General features: G+C 48.1%; 1 protein-coding gene across 2 annotated transcripts in view; it reads right to left on the bottom strand.

The window, feature by feature from the left end:
• AP4M1 (adaptor related protein complex 4 subunit mu 1) overlaps positions 1 to 14198 on the bottom strand; it is a 209409-nt gene that overhangs the window by 107168 nt on the left and 88043 nt on the right. The gene's annotated exons all lie outside the window — the stretch shown is intronic.

Below are 14198 nucleotides of genomic sequence, written 5' to 3'. Positions count from 1 at the left end.
AGGGAATCCACTTTCTTGCGGGCGATTGATTGGTATGTCTGGATCTGAAGGTAGCTTAACAGACTATTCCCTTTTTCCTCTCATCACAGATCTCTTAATTTCCAATGGAAACTGCAGGTCTACAAATTCAAGGCTCTGTCTTTTGGGCTGTTGTCAGTGTTGGGAAAGGAAGTCTTCTGCATGTCTCGGAAGAGTGTGTTTCCCTGCCCTATGTTGATCTCCTGGCAAACCACTTGAAAGTACATTAGGTTTTCTTTATCTCTGCCTCCGTGAACATGATAATCACCCATGTCCACTGAGGGTCTTCCACTTTACATGAATGGAGAACCTAGAGCTTGGCTCCGAGCTCCCGGTGGCATGTATAATGCATCCTTCTTTACAGAAAGGGACTACTACCCTCTCTACCTAGGCTGTGGTAGACTGACAGTGGTGGCAACACGCTTGGGGGTACCTGTACCCCTATAGCTTTTAGGATGGGCTGACAACCAGCTCCCTCCTTGTAAAGTCTGTGCAATCTTCCTTACTTGGGTTCTTTTTGCTTCTGTGGTATGTAGGATGTGTGCATTGAAAGCCAGTTGGTTCACTGGATGAGGTTGGTGAGCATTTGTTAATGTGAGCTGCTGGACATTCCATTCTATACCTATTCTTTGTAGAAGCTTGGTGGGTTGGGGTAGGCAATATTTTTTATTAATACTTAGCTAAGACTTCCACTGCTGGGACAAACACCTCCCTTTCTGCTTGGTGATGGTCAGGGCCTCCTGGTCTGGAATTAATTAAAATTCCTCTCTTAGGGATAGAATGGGCAGGCATCAAGAGACTAAGAGAGCGCTCCCCTCATGGACTGATTACTTAGCGAGCACGCAGGAAATATGAGCCCAGGCTGGGCAAGGCCCCCAGGATAGAAAAGTATCTGGTCCTCTGATTGGATTAGACCGTTACTCAGGGAATGGTAAAAGCCTGGCCTCATTGGTCAGTTGGTTGTTGAAGGCTAGTGTCCTATACGACAAGGCACTTACAAAGGGAAGCCGAGGAAGCAAAGATCCAGGAGTGGAGTCCAAAGATTGGATTACCATTTTCCTTTCAGACCTAGGGATGGGTTTGACCTTTAGAAGGTATCTCTGTTACAGATTACTGATGAAAGGAATTTGCAAACCTGATGAAAGGAGATGGGCTGCAGCTCGTCAGGTGGGGTATCAAAGCAGAGACAGAGCTGTCTGAGGCTTGTGGAGGCAATTCTGTCCTTCGAAACACAAGTCAGTTGCTCAAGATAAGGAAACTTGCTGCACATCAACGTAGAGGCAGCCTTGGGAAGCTCCATGTTATTGAAATTGAGACTGCGTCACCCTGACCCCTCCCCCATGCTGTGGGTGCTTCCAGTTACCATGTGTAGCTTGGGGATCTGTACCCTGTTAAATAATTTACTACTTTAACTCTAGTTCCAGCTTTGTTTTTCCTTGTCATACACTGGTAGTAAGTACCACCATTTCCGCTGGTGCTCTGCTATAACAGAATCTAGACTGTGACTAGTGGGCTTTGTGGTAGAGACCCCATCTCATTTGTGTCATCTGAGGGTATCAGGGTGAACTGGCACCCTGGCCAGCCACTCCCTTACTATAGCTAGGCTAGTGGCTACTGGAATAATGGGACTCCAGTAACTGTGCCAAGACACCAGGCACCTCTAACCAGACCCCTGACACCACCAGAGCAGAGTCCTCACCAAAGAAGGGTAGAAACTGTTGCTTTCGTTGGTGGGACAGTGGATCGACCAGGAACATTTGACTTCACATCAACTGCTCAAACCCTTACACTGTATTACAAGTATTGATACCATTGCTCTAGCTTTGAAGAATAAGCCTGTGCAATGTGGCCTGTTTAATGCGAATTAACTCTGTTTATAGAGCTTAGTGTCTAGGAGCTATATTACTGTTTGGGGTCAGAACTCTGGCCCGGAGTGCAATAGAGACTTTTGGTTTTCACTATGTAGCTTAGTTTTACGTGTAGTATATTTTTTGTGTGTGTGTATGTGTATTAATGTACTTTTCTTTTATAAAGTAAAGCACTGAATGGACATTGAGCTTATTAGCTGGTGTTAGGGTGAAAACTGTATTCTGAGTATCACCTCACCACCTTGAGTAAGCCTTTGACTGCTGTCTCACTACCATAAGAATCAAGTGCTGTAGAGGACTACTTGGTTATCCAGTTTGAGGTCCAATAGTACTGTAGCCCCAGGGCACTAGTGGTGAACAACTCCAATTTGAGTCCAGTTACTGGAGCCCAGTAACCATTGACTACTCTGGTGCACCAGAAAATCTGGTTGTCTCAGTCGGCACACTGGTGCTTAATAAAGGTTCTTGGACCTCTAATGGTGTTTCTCCACACCTGGGGAGACGGAATGATTGCCTAATCAGGTGACCTCTTGGTCACCAACCTGTGCCCATCACACCTCTGACGGCAGTGATGGGCAACCATGTCTGTGCAGCATTCCCTGGGCTTCATGATCAGTGAGAACAAGTCTGAGTTCAACCCCAATCAGAGGATCACCTTCCTAGGATTTTTTCAAAGGCTCAGTCCAAACGATGCTGTGGTTCCCTAACAAGATTATGGTAGTGATCAGTAGGCCACTGCTGAGACCAGCTATTTCTTTTTAGCAGCTAGCCAAGTTGGTAGGCCTCTTGGCATCATCAATTCAAGCAATCTTTCCCAGTCCACGCCATTAACTTGCAATACAAAAGCTAAAGGATTTCTCTTTAGGAAGGTTTTGACCTATTCTGAGCGGGTGAGGTTCTTGGTAGACACCAAGGAAGAGGGAGATCCAGTGGTGGCTGGAACATGTGGAGGTATGGAATGGGAGATTAGTCTTTTTTTTTTTAATCAACCTTGGACCCTTTTATTCAGTCAGATGTCAGCAGATAAAGTTGGGGTACCAGATGTGGAGAGTTATTCACCAGAGGAAGGTGGTCACAACAGGAATAATCAACTGACTGGAACACCTAGCTGGCCACTTTGTGATGAAACGTTGGACAAAGGACACAGGGCGAGAACCTGCGTGCTGCAATACCTAAGTTGTATGATATATAAACCACCTAGTGCGCATGCGTTTGAAGGCGCTTAAAGAACTGGCCAAACAATTTCTGCCACCTTTGTCTTGGACAGTTGAGTTGCAGTTATGGTAGAGTACCTGCCGGGCCATCAGAACATAGCCGCTGATTGGAAGTCAAGACACTGTCAAAACTCTATTATATGGAAAATGCGACCGGTCACCTTTGAAGCTCTGATGGGAAGATGGAGCCCCTGCACAATGGATTTGTTTGCATCCTGGCTGGATCATTTGCTACTTCAGTTGGAGTCGATCTGACAGCCAACGATCATTTTGTCCAGGATTGAAATTCGGAAGTCAGTTATAAGTTTCCATCATTTGCCATGATTCCAAAAGTGGCAATACAGGTGGAGACACAAGAAGCGGACTTGGTGTGATAACGCAAATTTGGATCTCACGTTTAGTTCACAGTTCAAATGGAACTTTCTACCAATCAGTCCACCCCCCCATCGTCAGAACATTCTGTTAGATTCAGAAGGTTTCTACCATTGATTGGTCAAGGATGGCAGCCTCCATCATTGCATGGAGGATGACCGGGAGGACTGTGAAATCCTTGGGACCCGAAGGCACGCCAGAGGGAGCTGGAAGCGTGCTAAAGGTGCACAGAATGGCCTCTCAAAAGGCTTCTGCCTGATGCAACGTAATAAGCGAACCTTGAAACTGGGTGCATCAGAGCCAAGGATGGAATTGGCTCCTCAGTGGAACGGAAGTGAGACCTGGAGGCACAGTAATACCCCCTTGTTGTCTCTATAGAGCAAGACTGGTGGGAAGAGTCCCACTGAGACTTACAATGCTTATTCTTTGATTTACTTGAAGGCTTTAACCACAAAGATTTGCTACAGAAATGACAGTGGGAGCAGATCTGTGCTCTTGACTTCAACTTGGAGCCGGAGCAGCAAGGAGCATTCCAGTGCTTCACCACGTAAAGCTTTGCTTTCTGTTCTCAGATGGCTTTTGGATTCACCTAGTCACAGCAATCACAAGCCTTGGAGTTTTTCTTCGAACCCAGGCACTAGATACACACCTTGTAGGGGGGTTATGCCACAGATATAATTTTGCAACAGTCCTTACAAGGTTTAAACCCTGCTGTTGAGGGTGAGGGGTGACATGTCCCTTGCACACTGGAAAATTTAATAGAAAATCTCTTCACAGAATGAACAAAAGAGAGGAACTGCAGATCCGCATCTGATGGCACAGAAAGAAAAGGAACTCCCGTCAGAGCACCTGGGAGGTGCTTACATGCAGGAACGTTCATCACTGCTGGAGCCAAATGGCGCCGATGAGGAGTCACATGGCGCAACTTACCAGAGCACTGCTTTGAGTTTAGAGAACATGTTTTGTGCCTGGGGATAATCACAAGGTGAGAATCTGTAGTTTGTAAAAAAAAATCCATCAAAACTGAGAGTACATTTTAAGTTAAGTAGTTTATGATAGTCAAGGGCAGTCTATCAGTGGGATTTCTGGCAAATACAAAATTGATGCTTTGGAATATTAAGCAAGCCTATGCTAAGCCCATACATCCATGTGATGAGTAGGTCATGTCCCTTGACTCATTACAATTGTGTTCAAATTATACACTATATAGGTCTTTTTTTTCACTGCCATACATGGCAGACCAGATGGACAAGTTACTTACCTTTGATAGAGACAATATCTAGTTGGAGATTCCTTACCTTAAACATTTTCTCAGGTGTCGGTCTGGATCTGGAGATTTTTCTTTAAGCAGAACTCCTGCGCACCGCTAGGTGGCATTAATAGGCTCAGTGTCTGTCATCGGCCTCATCCGTCCAGGATATGTCATCGCTGGTCCTATATAGGTGAGCTGACTTCAGTTTCTTTTCACGTCTTCCTGTGACAGAAGTGCAGAGCCATGAAGAACGCCAACTACTGATGTATGAGACTAAGGCCCTGAAAGGGGAGTTCCTGACCCTAAAAATCAGTTCAAGGGCAGGGGGATGGGTGGAACAGTAAGGAATCTGCAACTAAATATTGTCTCTACCAGATAAGGCCTTACCAAAAGTAAGTCGTTTGTCCATCTGATGAAAACATCTAATTGCAGATTTCTTACGTTAGAATAGATACCCAAGGAATACCATCCCTGGTGGAGGGTCTGCAAACTAAGACCATACTGTAAAGTCCTGCAGGACTGAAATGATTTGACCGTCCAGGCAGCAGTGTTTAGTAAACGTGTGCAGATGCCCACGTTACCGCCAGACAGATGTCACGGACTGGAAAGCCACATGCTAACTGAGTGGTCACAGCTTTTGCTCAGGTACAATGAGCACACAAACCCTCTGGGGGCTGCTTTTTAGCCAGTGCGTAGCAGATCTTAACACAGAGGACGACCCATCTGGAGATAGTCTGCTTCTGCACTGCCCGACCTTCCTTCACACCCACATAACTGACAAAGAATTGATCATCCACCCAGAACTCTTTTGTACGATCAAGGTAGAATGCCAACATTCTTTTTTGGTCCAGTCGGTGGAGTCTCTCCTATTCCGTAGAAGGATGTGGGGTGCGTAAAAAGTAGGCAAGTTGGTGCATTGGCCTACATGAAAGGGCATGACGCCACTTTTGGCAAAAAGGAAGCCCTGGTGTGAAGCACCGCTTTGTCAGGATAGATGAAAAGATAAGACAGGTTAGAAGACAACACCTGCAGCTCACTCACCCAGCGGGCAGAGGTAATGACCACAAGAAAGGCTGTTTTCAAAGTGAGAAGCCTGAGAGGACATTTGTAGAGAGGCTTGAAATGAGTGCACATCAGAAATGTCAAAACTAAATTCAAATCCCATTGGGGCATAGTGAATGGGGAAGGAGAAAATATATGTGTAAGACCTTTGAGGAACCTATTTACAATAGGAGACTTTAACAAAGAAGGGTTATCAGGCAACATTAAAAAGGCAGAAAAAGAAGAAAAATAACCTTTGAGAATGCCCATAGAAGAGCCCTGCTGGGATAGAGAAAGGATAAATAACAGAACCTCAGAAAGAGGGTTAGAAAGGGGATCAACAGACATGTCTGTGCACCATGCCACAAATTATTTCCAAAAACAGGCATATACCGTTTTGGTGAGGGTCACCTGGCTGCCATGATTACATCAGACTTTAGGAGAAGGTCAAAGGCTGTCAACTGTTGCAACTCAATCTCCACACAAGAAGGCGGAGGAGTGGATAGGTTTGTGAGCAGAACCCTCCCTTGCTGCTGCGACAGAAGATCCACCTGAAGGGACAGTCTGATCAGGGGATCAATGGCCATGCTCAGTAGCTCAGGATACCAAACTTTCCGTGCCAGGTCCAGAGCCACAAGGATTACTTGAGCCCAGTTATGTTGATCTTCTTGACACCTCTGGCCAGAAGTGGTATAGGAGGAAAGGCGCACATGAGGCCGGAGTTCCACTTGAGACGAAAAGCGTCTTTCAGCTATTGCTCCCTCAGAAACTGTTCAAGCCACACCCAGATGCGCAGAGCCTCCTGACAAAGGGTCCACGACCACCCCGCCCTGCTTGTTGCAGTACCAAGTGGTGGTGGTGTTGTCCCTTAATAGAGATAAGAAATGCTTTCAATGGCAGACGGATTGCCTGGAGCTCCAACAAGTTGATGTAGAATCCAGGCTCTACCAGAGAGCAGAAGCCTTTGACCTCCACCTCTCCCAGATGGCCACTCCATCCCAGGAGTGACATATCGGTCACTATTGTCAGATCTGGTTGGGAGAGGGATCTGCCTCTGACCCAGTCGCAGTTCGTTAAACACCACTGCAGATCTTGCGCATTGTGCCCTCTGAGATCTGAACCATGTGAGAGAGATGCCACTGATGCTGTGCCAACTGGAACTTCAGGTCCCACTGCAGAGCCCGCAAATGCCATCTGGCATGTGTCACTAGCAGGATGAAGGAGGCCATGAGGCCAAGCAGCCTCAGTCATTCTTACCAAAATCCAGGATAGAGGCTGAACCATTAGTCTCAACGACTGAATATCTTGGACTTGCTGCTTGGGGGGATAAGGCTAAACCTGCACTGCGTCCAGAACAGCTCCAACGAAAGGGAGCGCCTGAAAAGGAGTCAGTTGTGACTTTGGCATGTTTATAGTGAACCCCAGCGAATGCAGGAGGCCCACCGTAGTCTGGAGATGGGAGGTGAGATCCTGGTGCGAGCTCGCCTTTAACAGCCAGTCATCGAGATAGGGGGAAGACTGAAATCCCTGATCTGCGCAGATGAGCTGCAACCACTGCCATCACCTTGGTGAACACCTGAGGAGTGCTGGTAAGGCCCAAGGGGAGCATGGTGAACTGAAAGTGCTGGCTGCCTACCATGAACCGCAAGTAACATCTGTGGGCAGGCAGGACAGAAATATGGAAATCAGTGTCCTGCAAGTCCAACGCTACCATCCAGGTACTGGGTCCAGGGCAGATGAAGCCTGAGCCTGAGTGAGCATTTTGAACAACTTCTTGAGATTGAAGGACTCGGATAGGGCAAAGGACCTTGTCCTTTTTGGGTAGCAGAAAACAGCGGGAATAGCAACCATGACCTACTTCTGCCACAAGGATTCTCGCTATGGTTCCCTTAGCCAAGAGAGCCATAAATTCCTCTCGGATAAGTGCCACGTGATCCTCCGTCATTCTATCGTAAAATAGTGGCATGGATAAAGGGGTAGTCTGGAAGGGGAGGGAGTAGCCTCTTCGGACTATCTTCAAAACCCACCTGTCTGACTTGATGGATTGCCAGCAGAGCAGGTGATGGTGAATCCTGTCCCTGGTGGGAAAGAGTCAGACTACGAAGGTTTCGAGGCAGCCGTAGGGGTGTGTTTGAGGTTGGAGGGGGCAGGGGGGGTTTGGTGGGAGTGCGATGTCAGACTGGCCAGGCCGCAGGCTCCCTGATCCACAAGGCAGGTAGATCCCACGTCCCCGGCCATGCACCATGCGCGGCACAGTAGCTGGTCAGGAACAGACAAGAGGTGAAAAGCAGAATGAAGGGGGACGAGGGGCCAACGTGAGGCCCAAGGACCTGGCCGTAGCACAAGAATCCTTGAAGCACACAACTGCCAAGTCTACCTTGTCGCCAAAGAGACAAGTGCCATCAAAGGACATGTCCATCAGATTGGCTTAGACACTCCCAGAAAAGCCAGACATCCGCAACCAGGTGTGGTGCCTCAGGGGCACTGTCGATGACACCCCTCTGCCAAGTGAGTTGGTCATGTCCAGTTCACATCTGATCGTGAACTTTGCTGCGTCTCTCCTATCGGCAACAGCTTGAGAGAATACAGCTTGGGCCTCTTCCAGGACCTGTGGCAGCACTTGTGCAACCGTAACCCACAGGGTGTGGGAATAACGGCCCAAAAGGCATGCAGCGTTCACGGACTGCAATGCAAGGTTGTTGGAAGAAAACATATTCTTCCCAAGTATGTCCAGCCTTTTGGATTCCCTGTTCAGAGGTGTGGGAGGTGTAGGTTTGGATAACCAAGCTCCAGGGGGAGGGGTGTTGTATCAGAAAACTTGGGTGGCCTGGTGCGATGGCGGCAGGCAACTGTTCTGTTCACAGGAGCCCCTATGCTGTGTTTGGACCAGGTACCCAGTAGGACATCTGTCAGGGCTTCATTAAACGGGAGCAGGGGTTCAGAGGATGAAGCTTCAAGTTGAAGCACCTGTCAGGAGGTTAGTCCTGACTGCCCCTGAAAGCAGCTCAAGGTCCAGGACCTCAGCTGCTCTTTACACCACCACTGAATATGAAGCTCCCTTCTCCGTAGCCATGGTAGTGGTGGGGGGATGCCATTATCTGGAGAAGTATCTAGTCCACTGACCTCACCCAAGTCAGGACGCCTGTTTATAGGGTCTTTAAGCTCGTATTTTAAAGGGTCCAGCGACCACTTTCTCCTATTCTTCTCCATAACCTAGCCCATAGGAATGGGGCTCAGGATCCAACATAGGAGGCAAGGCTCCTGTCTGAGCTGGAGTCAGCGTCGTATGTTGCCCATCCCGTTCCGTGTAGGAGTCAGCAATAAGAATGGGGATGGCACTCGAAGCATTGACTTAAGGACCAGCGTCAGGGAGTATCAGCTTTGCACAACCGACGCCGGACCATATCCAGACATGGACCCATGGATGCCACTCGGAACTGATGCTGAAGCTGGGGAACTCGAAGGGGCACCTTTCGACTCCATGGGGTCCGACGGTGTACCAGTGATGTTGGACTGCCCAAATATGAGGCACATGGCCTGTTAAAACTCTGTAAATTGGGCAGGGGTTGCTCCTGCTCCCTGAAACTCAGGGCGGTGCAGAGTCGACCGAGACACAGGCTCTGTAGAGGGAGACCTAGAACCATGAAGCTCTCTTGTCTCGGCAGCCGACGGACGAGGAGAAGTCAAAGAGCAATTGGACTTCTTCGACAACTTCTTATGCCTCAACTTACCCGATCATCCCAAGGACTTGGAGTGGGACGACGAGGAGGGGGGGGACTTCGCGACCGATCCGAAGACCTTCCTCTCAACTGAGATCTTGACTTGCGTGGAGTCGGGCGATGGCTGCCGTTAACTTTAGGAACCACTCCCTCAAAGCAGTCGAATGCATGGCCTGACACTCTGAGCAAGACTTCTGGTCGTGCTCCGGGCACCAAAGACACAAGCAGTCTGTATCCGTCACGGACGTCGCCCGACGACAGGATCCGCAGGGCTTGAACCTGTATTCCTAGATGACATCCTTGACACAACAGGAGTTAAACAACTTGCAAGAACTTCAACAAGTCGAGAAAAAGCCAGTCAAAAATTGAGGGGTAGCTCTTTTTGGAAGTAAAGAACTGAAATCAGCGTGCCAAAGTGGCATGCTAAATAGGAACTGCGACGTCATATCCGGCGTGGATGATGCTGACGACGAACATGGTGCTGAGTGACACCACCTAACGGGTACTGCTCAAGACAAATCTCCTGATACAGACTGATACCTAGGGAAGTTCTAAGGTAAGGAGTATGCAACTAAATGTCTCTATCCGATATCTGGGGATACCAATATAGGGAGAAGGAGGCCTGTGTATCATAATAGTAAAGTTCTTTACCAGGCACAGCCAATTCTCCACTGATCCATAGAAGGCTAAAACCCTCCCAGGCTCTTGGTGTTTACTTACCTGCTCAAGCAAGGTTTATCAGACAGGAACAAGTATTATAAAAAAACTACTTGGATACTGGAAAAAGGATACTGATAAACAGACACCACAAGTTGGGCATTAATACCCAATTTGATCAGGGCTATTTGCCTTGCAATAGATAGGGTAAGCCTAATCTATCTCTCCACTTGATCTGGGACTTTTGCCATCACAGTCTCATAATTATCCTAGAACACGTAAGAGTACTCTGTTTGAATGCCTAGATATCGTATGAAGTCCTCCCTCCATTGCAGTGGGAAATACAACTCCAGTAGAGTTGTATTCATTGTAAAGGGGATCATTTCTGATTTGTTACAATTTATTCCAAGCCCTGATCAAAGATAGGTTCCTTTTAGGGTGTCTCGCATAAAGAAGAATGCCAACCGCAATAGGCAGCAGACAACATGCCCCTCTCATAAGCCCCTCTTTGAGTGGCGCTCTCGATTGAGATGTATATAAGGGGCTTCTTCCTAAAAAGCAGCAGCGATAGCAGGTAGCTACTTCTGGTGCCTCAGGCAATGACAATGCACCCAGAAGTGCATTGCTCACCTGCACCATGGGAGTTAAATAGTAGTACATTGATCAATTTGATTAAATCCCACTTGAGCAGAGTAATTGAGAGACCTTTCAATCTTGCTTGCTCAAACATTGTTAGCATGTGAAGAGTAAGGTGTTGTATTCTTTTCCACACTCAGAGACCATCGCCTTCACCTTACCCCATTGAATAACTGTTCCCACCTATTATATACAGAGAAGTTCTGTCATAGACCGAGAAGGTCCATCATATACAGAGAAGGTTGTGTCCTCTATGTTCGGGCCATATGTGTTCAGATATGTGACATGTTAGGGTCTTAGTCTGCCTCAAATAATAATGTATCTTCCCTCGTCCTCTGACATAGTGGTAATGTGGTGCAAGGAGACAGTCCCATGCATTAGTACCACTATCCCTCTCAACTGAGTGTTATATAAGAAGTACCTATGCGTACTGCCAGTGCTTAACAAATTAATTCTCTGCATCTGGACCTAAGTGTGTCTCTTGAAGAAGCTTGACCTGCATTTCTTGTCTTTTAAAGTATGCAAGAAACCTGCCTGGGTTAGCTGGTATCATTAAGGAGACTATTCAGATTCCCAGTGTCCTAGTTCTTGTCATTCTGTTGTCTGATTATTTTGATTGCTTTCATTCAATTGTCACACATTGCCACTGTACCCTCCACCTACAGGCATTCTGGAGAGTTCAACCAGACTGAGCAAATATCCTACTAAACTCAGCATCTTCCCCTCACCGCCCTCTAAACAAGAAAGTGCAACCCAATCTTGCAGTCAACACCCTTGTCGACAAAGGATCCCATCCCATACAAACTGCATCTGCCAGATACCTCACCCCCACCGACTAAATCATTATGGTCATCAAGGTGTAACAACTGCAAACATATTGTGAGAAGGTAGCCTCTTTCTAGCATTGTTACCCCCACTTTTTTGTTTGTGAGTATATGTCAGTGTGTTTTTACTGTCTCACTGGAATCCTGCTAGCCAGGACCCCAGTGCTCATAGTGAAAACCCTATTTGTCAGTGTGTTTTGCCTGTCTCACTGGGATCCTGCTAGCCTGGACCCCAGTGCTCATAGTTTGTGTCCTAAATGTGTATGCCTGCATAGTGCCTAACTGTGTCACTGAGGCTCTGCTAATCAGACCCTAAGTGCTCATGCTCTCTCTGCCTTTAAATTTGTCACTATAGGCTAGTGACCACTTTTACCAATTTAAATTGGCATACTGGAACACCCTTATAATTCCCTAGTATATGGTACCTAGGTACCCAGGGTATTGGGGTTCCAGGAGATCCACATAGGCTGCAGCATTTCTTTTGCCACCCATAGGGAGCACAGACAAACCTTTACACAGTACTGCCATTGTAGCCTGAGTGAAATAACGCACAAGTTATTTCACAGTCATTTTCACTGCACTTAAGTAACTTATAAGTCACCTATATGTCTAACCTTCACTTGCTGAAGGTTAGTTGCAAAGTTACTAAGTGTGAGGGCACCCTTGCACTAGCAAAAGTGCCCCCACATAGTTCAGGGCCATTTCCTCGGAATTTGTGAGTGCGGGGACACCATTGCATGCGTGCGCTACATTTAGGTCAATACCTATATGTAGCTTCACAATGGTAACTCCAAATATGGCCATGTAACACGTCTAAGATCATGGAATTGTCCCCCCATTCCAAATCCGGTATTGGGGAGTCAATTCCATGCATCCTGGGGCTCCACTATGGACCCCCACTACTGCCAAACCAGCTCTCTGGGGTTTTCTCTGCAGCTACCGCTGCTGCCACCCCACAGACAGGGTTCTGCCCTCCTGGGGTCTGGGCAGCCCAGTCCCAGGAAGGCAGAACAAAGTATTTCCTCTGAGAGTGGGTGGTACACCCTCTCCCTTTGGAAATAGGTGTTAAAGGCTGGGGAGGGGTAGCCTCTCCAAGCCTCTGGAAATGCTTTGAAAGGTACAGTTGGTGCCCTCCTTGCATAAGCCAGTGTACTCCGGTTTAGGGAACCCCCAGTCCCTGCTCTGGTGCGAAACTGGACAAAGGAAAGGGTAGTGACCACTCCCCTATCCATCACCACCCCAGGGGTGGTGCCCAGAGCTCCTCCAGTGTGTCCCAGACCTCTGCCATCTTGTTTCCAGAGGTGTGAGGGCACTCTGGAGGCCTCTGAGTGGCCAGTGCCAGCAGGTGACGTCAGAGAACCCTCCTGATAGGTGCTTACCTGACTAGGTGGCCAATCCTTCTCTGAGGGCCATTTAGGGTCTCTCCAGTGGGTTTTTCCACAGATAACGACTTGCAAGAATTCACCAGGGCTCCTCTGCACTTCTCTCTTCAACTTCTGCCAAGGATCGACCACTGACTGCTCCAGGACGCCTGCAAAACTGCAACAAAGTAGCCAGAAGACTACTAGTGACATTGTAGCGCCTTATCCTGCTGGCTTTCTCAACTGTTTCCTGGTGGTGCATGCTCTGGGGGCCTGCCTTCACCCTGCACTGGAAGCCACAAAGAAATCTCTTGTGGGTCGACTTTATCTTCCCCCTGCTTCAGCAGGCACCAAACTTCAGCTTCACCAGTACTCTGGGACCCCTCACATCCGGACGAGTGTGGCCCCTGGAACGCAGGTGGTGGACCTAAGGGACCCAGACTGTCCAGTGGTCCAACTGTCCAAATTTGGAGGAGGTAAGTCCTTGCCTCCCCTCTAAAGACAGTAATCCTGTGCACCGCGGGAACTGCAGCTACAAGGGCTTCTGTGCACATTTCCAAGAAATCCTGCATGCACAGCCGAGCTTAGGTCCCCAGCACTCTGTCCTGCGATGCTCAGCTCCCTGAGTTGATCTCCGGTGTCGTGGGACCTCCTTTTGCAGTGTTGAGACGACCGCCGTGTTCAGACTTCTTGAACCCATGTTCAAGGACTCCTGCGGGTGCTTCCTGCTTGTGCGTAGGTTCTCTACATTACTGAGGGCCCCCTCTGTCTCCTCTTCCAAGTGGCAACATCCTGGTCCTTCCTGGGACCTGGCAGCACCCTTTTTCTCTAACCGCGACTCTTGCAGCTAGCAAGGCTTGTTTGTGGTATTTTGCCAAGGAATCACTTCTGCATCCTCCAGCATGCCGTGGGACATCTGCACGAAGAAGAACTTCCTACCTCCTTTCATTGTTGCAGAATCTTCAGCTTCTTCCAACCGGAGGCAGCCATTTTCACCTTCATCCGGGGTTAAGTGGGCTCCTTCCCCCCCTGGACACTTTCGTTAATCTTGGACTTGGTCCCTTTACTTTGCAGGTCCTCAGGTCCAGGAATCCGTCTTCAGTGCTTTGCTGTGGTCTTTGCAAAATCCTTTATCACAACTTTAGTGTGTTTCTGGGGAAATAGTAGTACTTTACTCTCAAGCTACATGCTGACCTGTAGGAAATGGCTGGGTTCGGGATGCCTGGTAAAGGTGGA

Source organism: Pleurodeles waltl, chromosome 12, assembly GCF_031143425.1.
Source record: "Pleurodeles waltl isolate 20211129_DDA chromosome 12, aPleWal1.hap1.20221129, whole genome shotgun sequence".
Lineage (NCBI taxonomy): Eukaryota > Metazoa > Chordata > Amphibia > Caudata > Salamandridae > Pleurodeles > Pleurodeles waltl.
The sequence above is the reverse complement of the archived record's forward strand: the minus strand, read 5'-3'. Positions and strand labels throughout refer to the sequence as shown.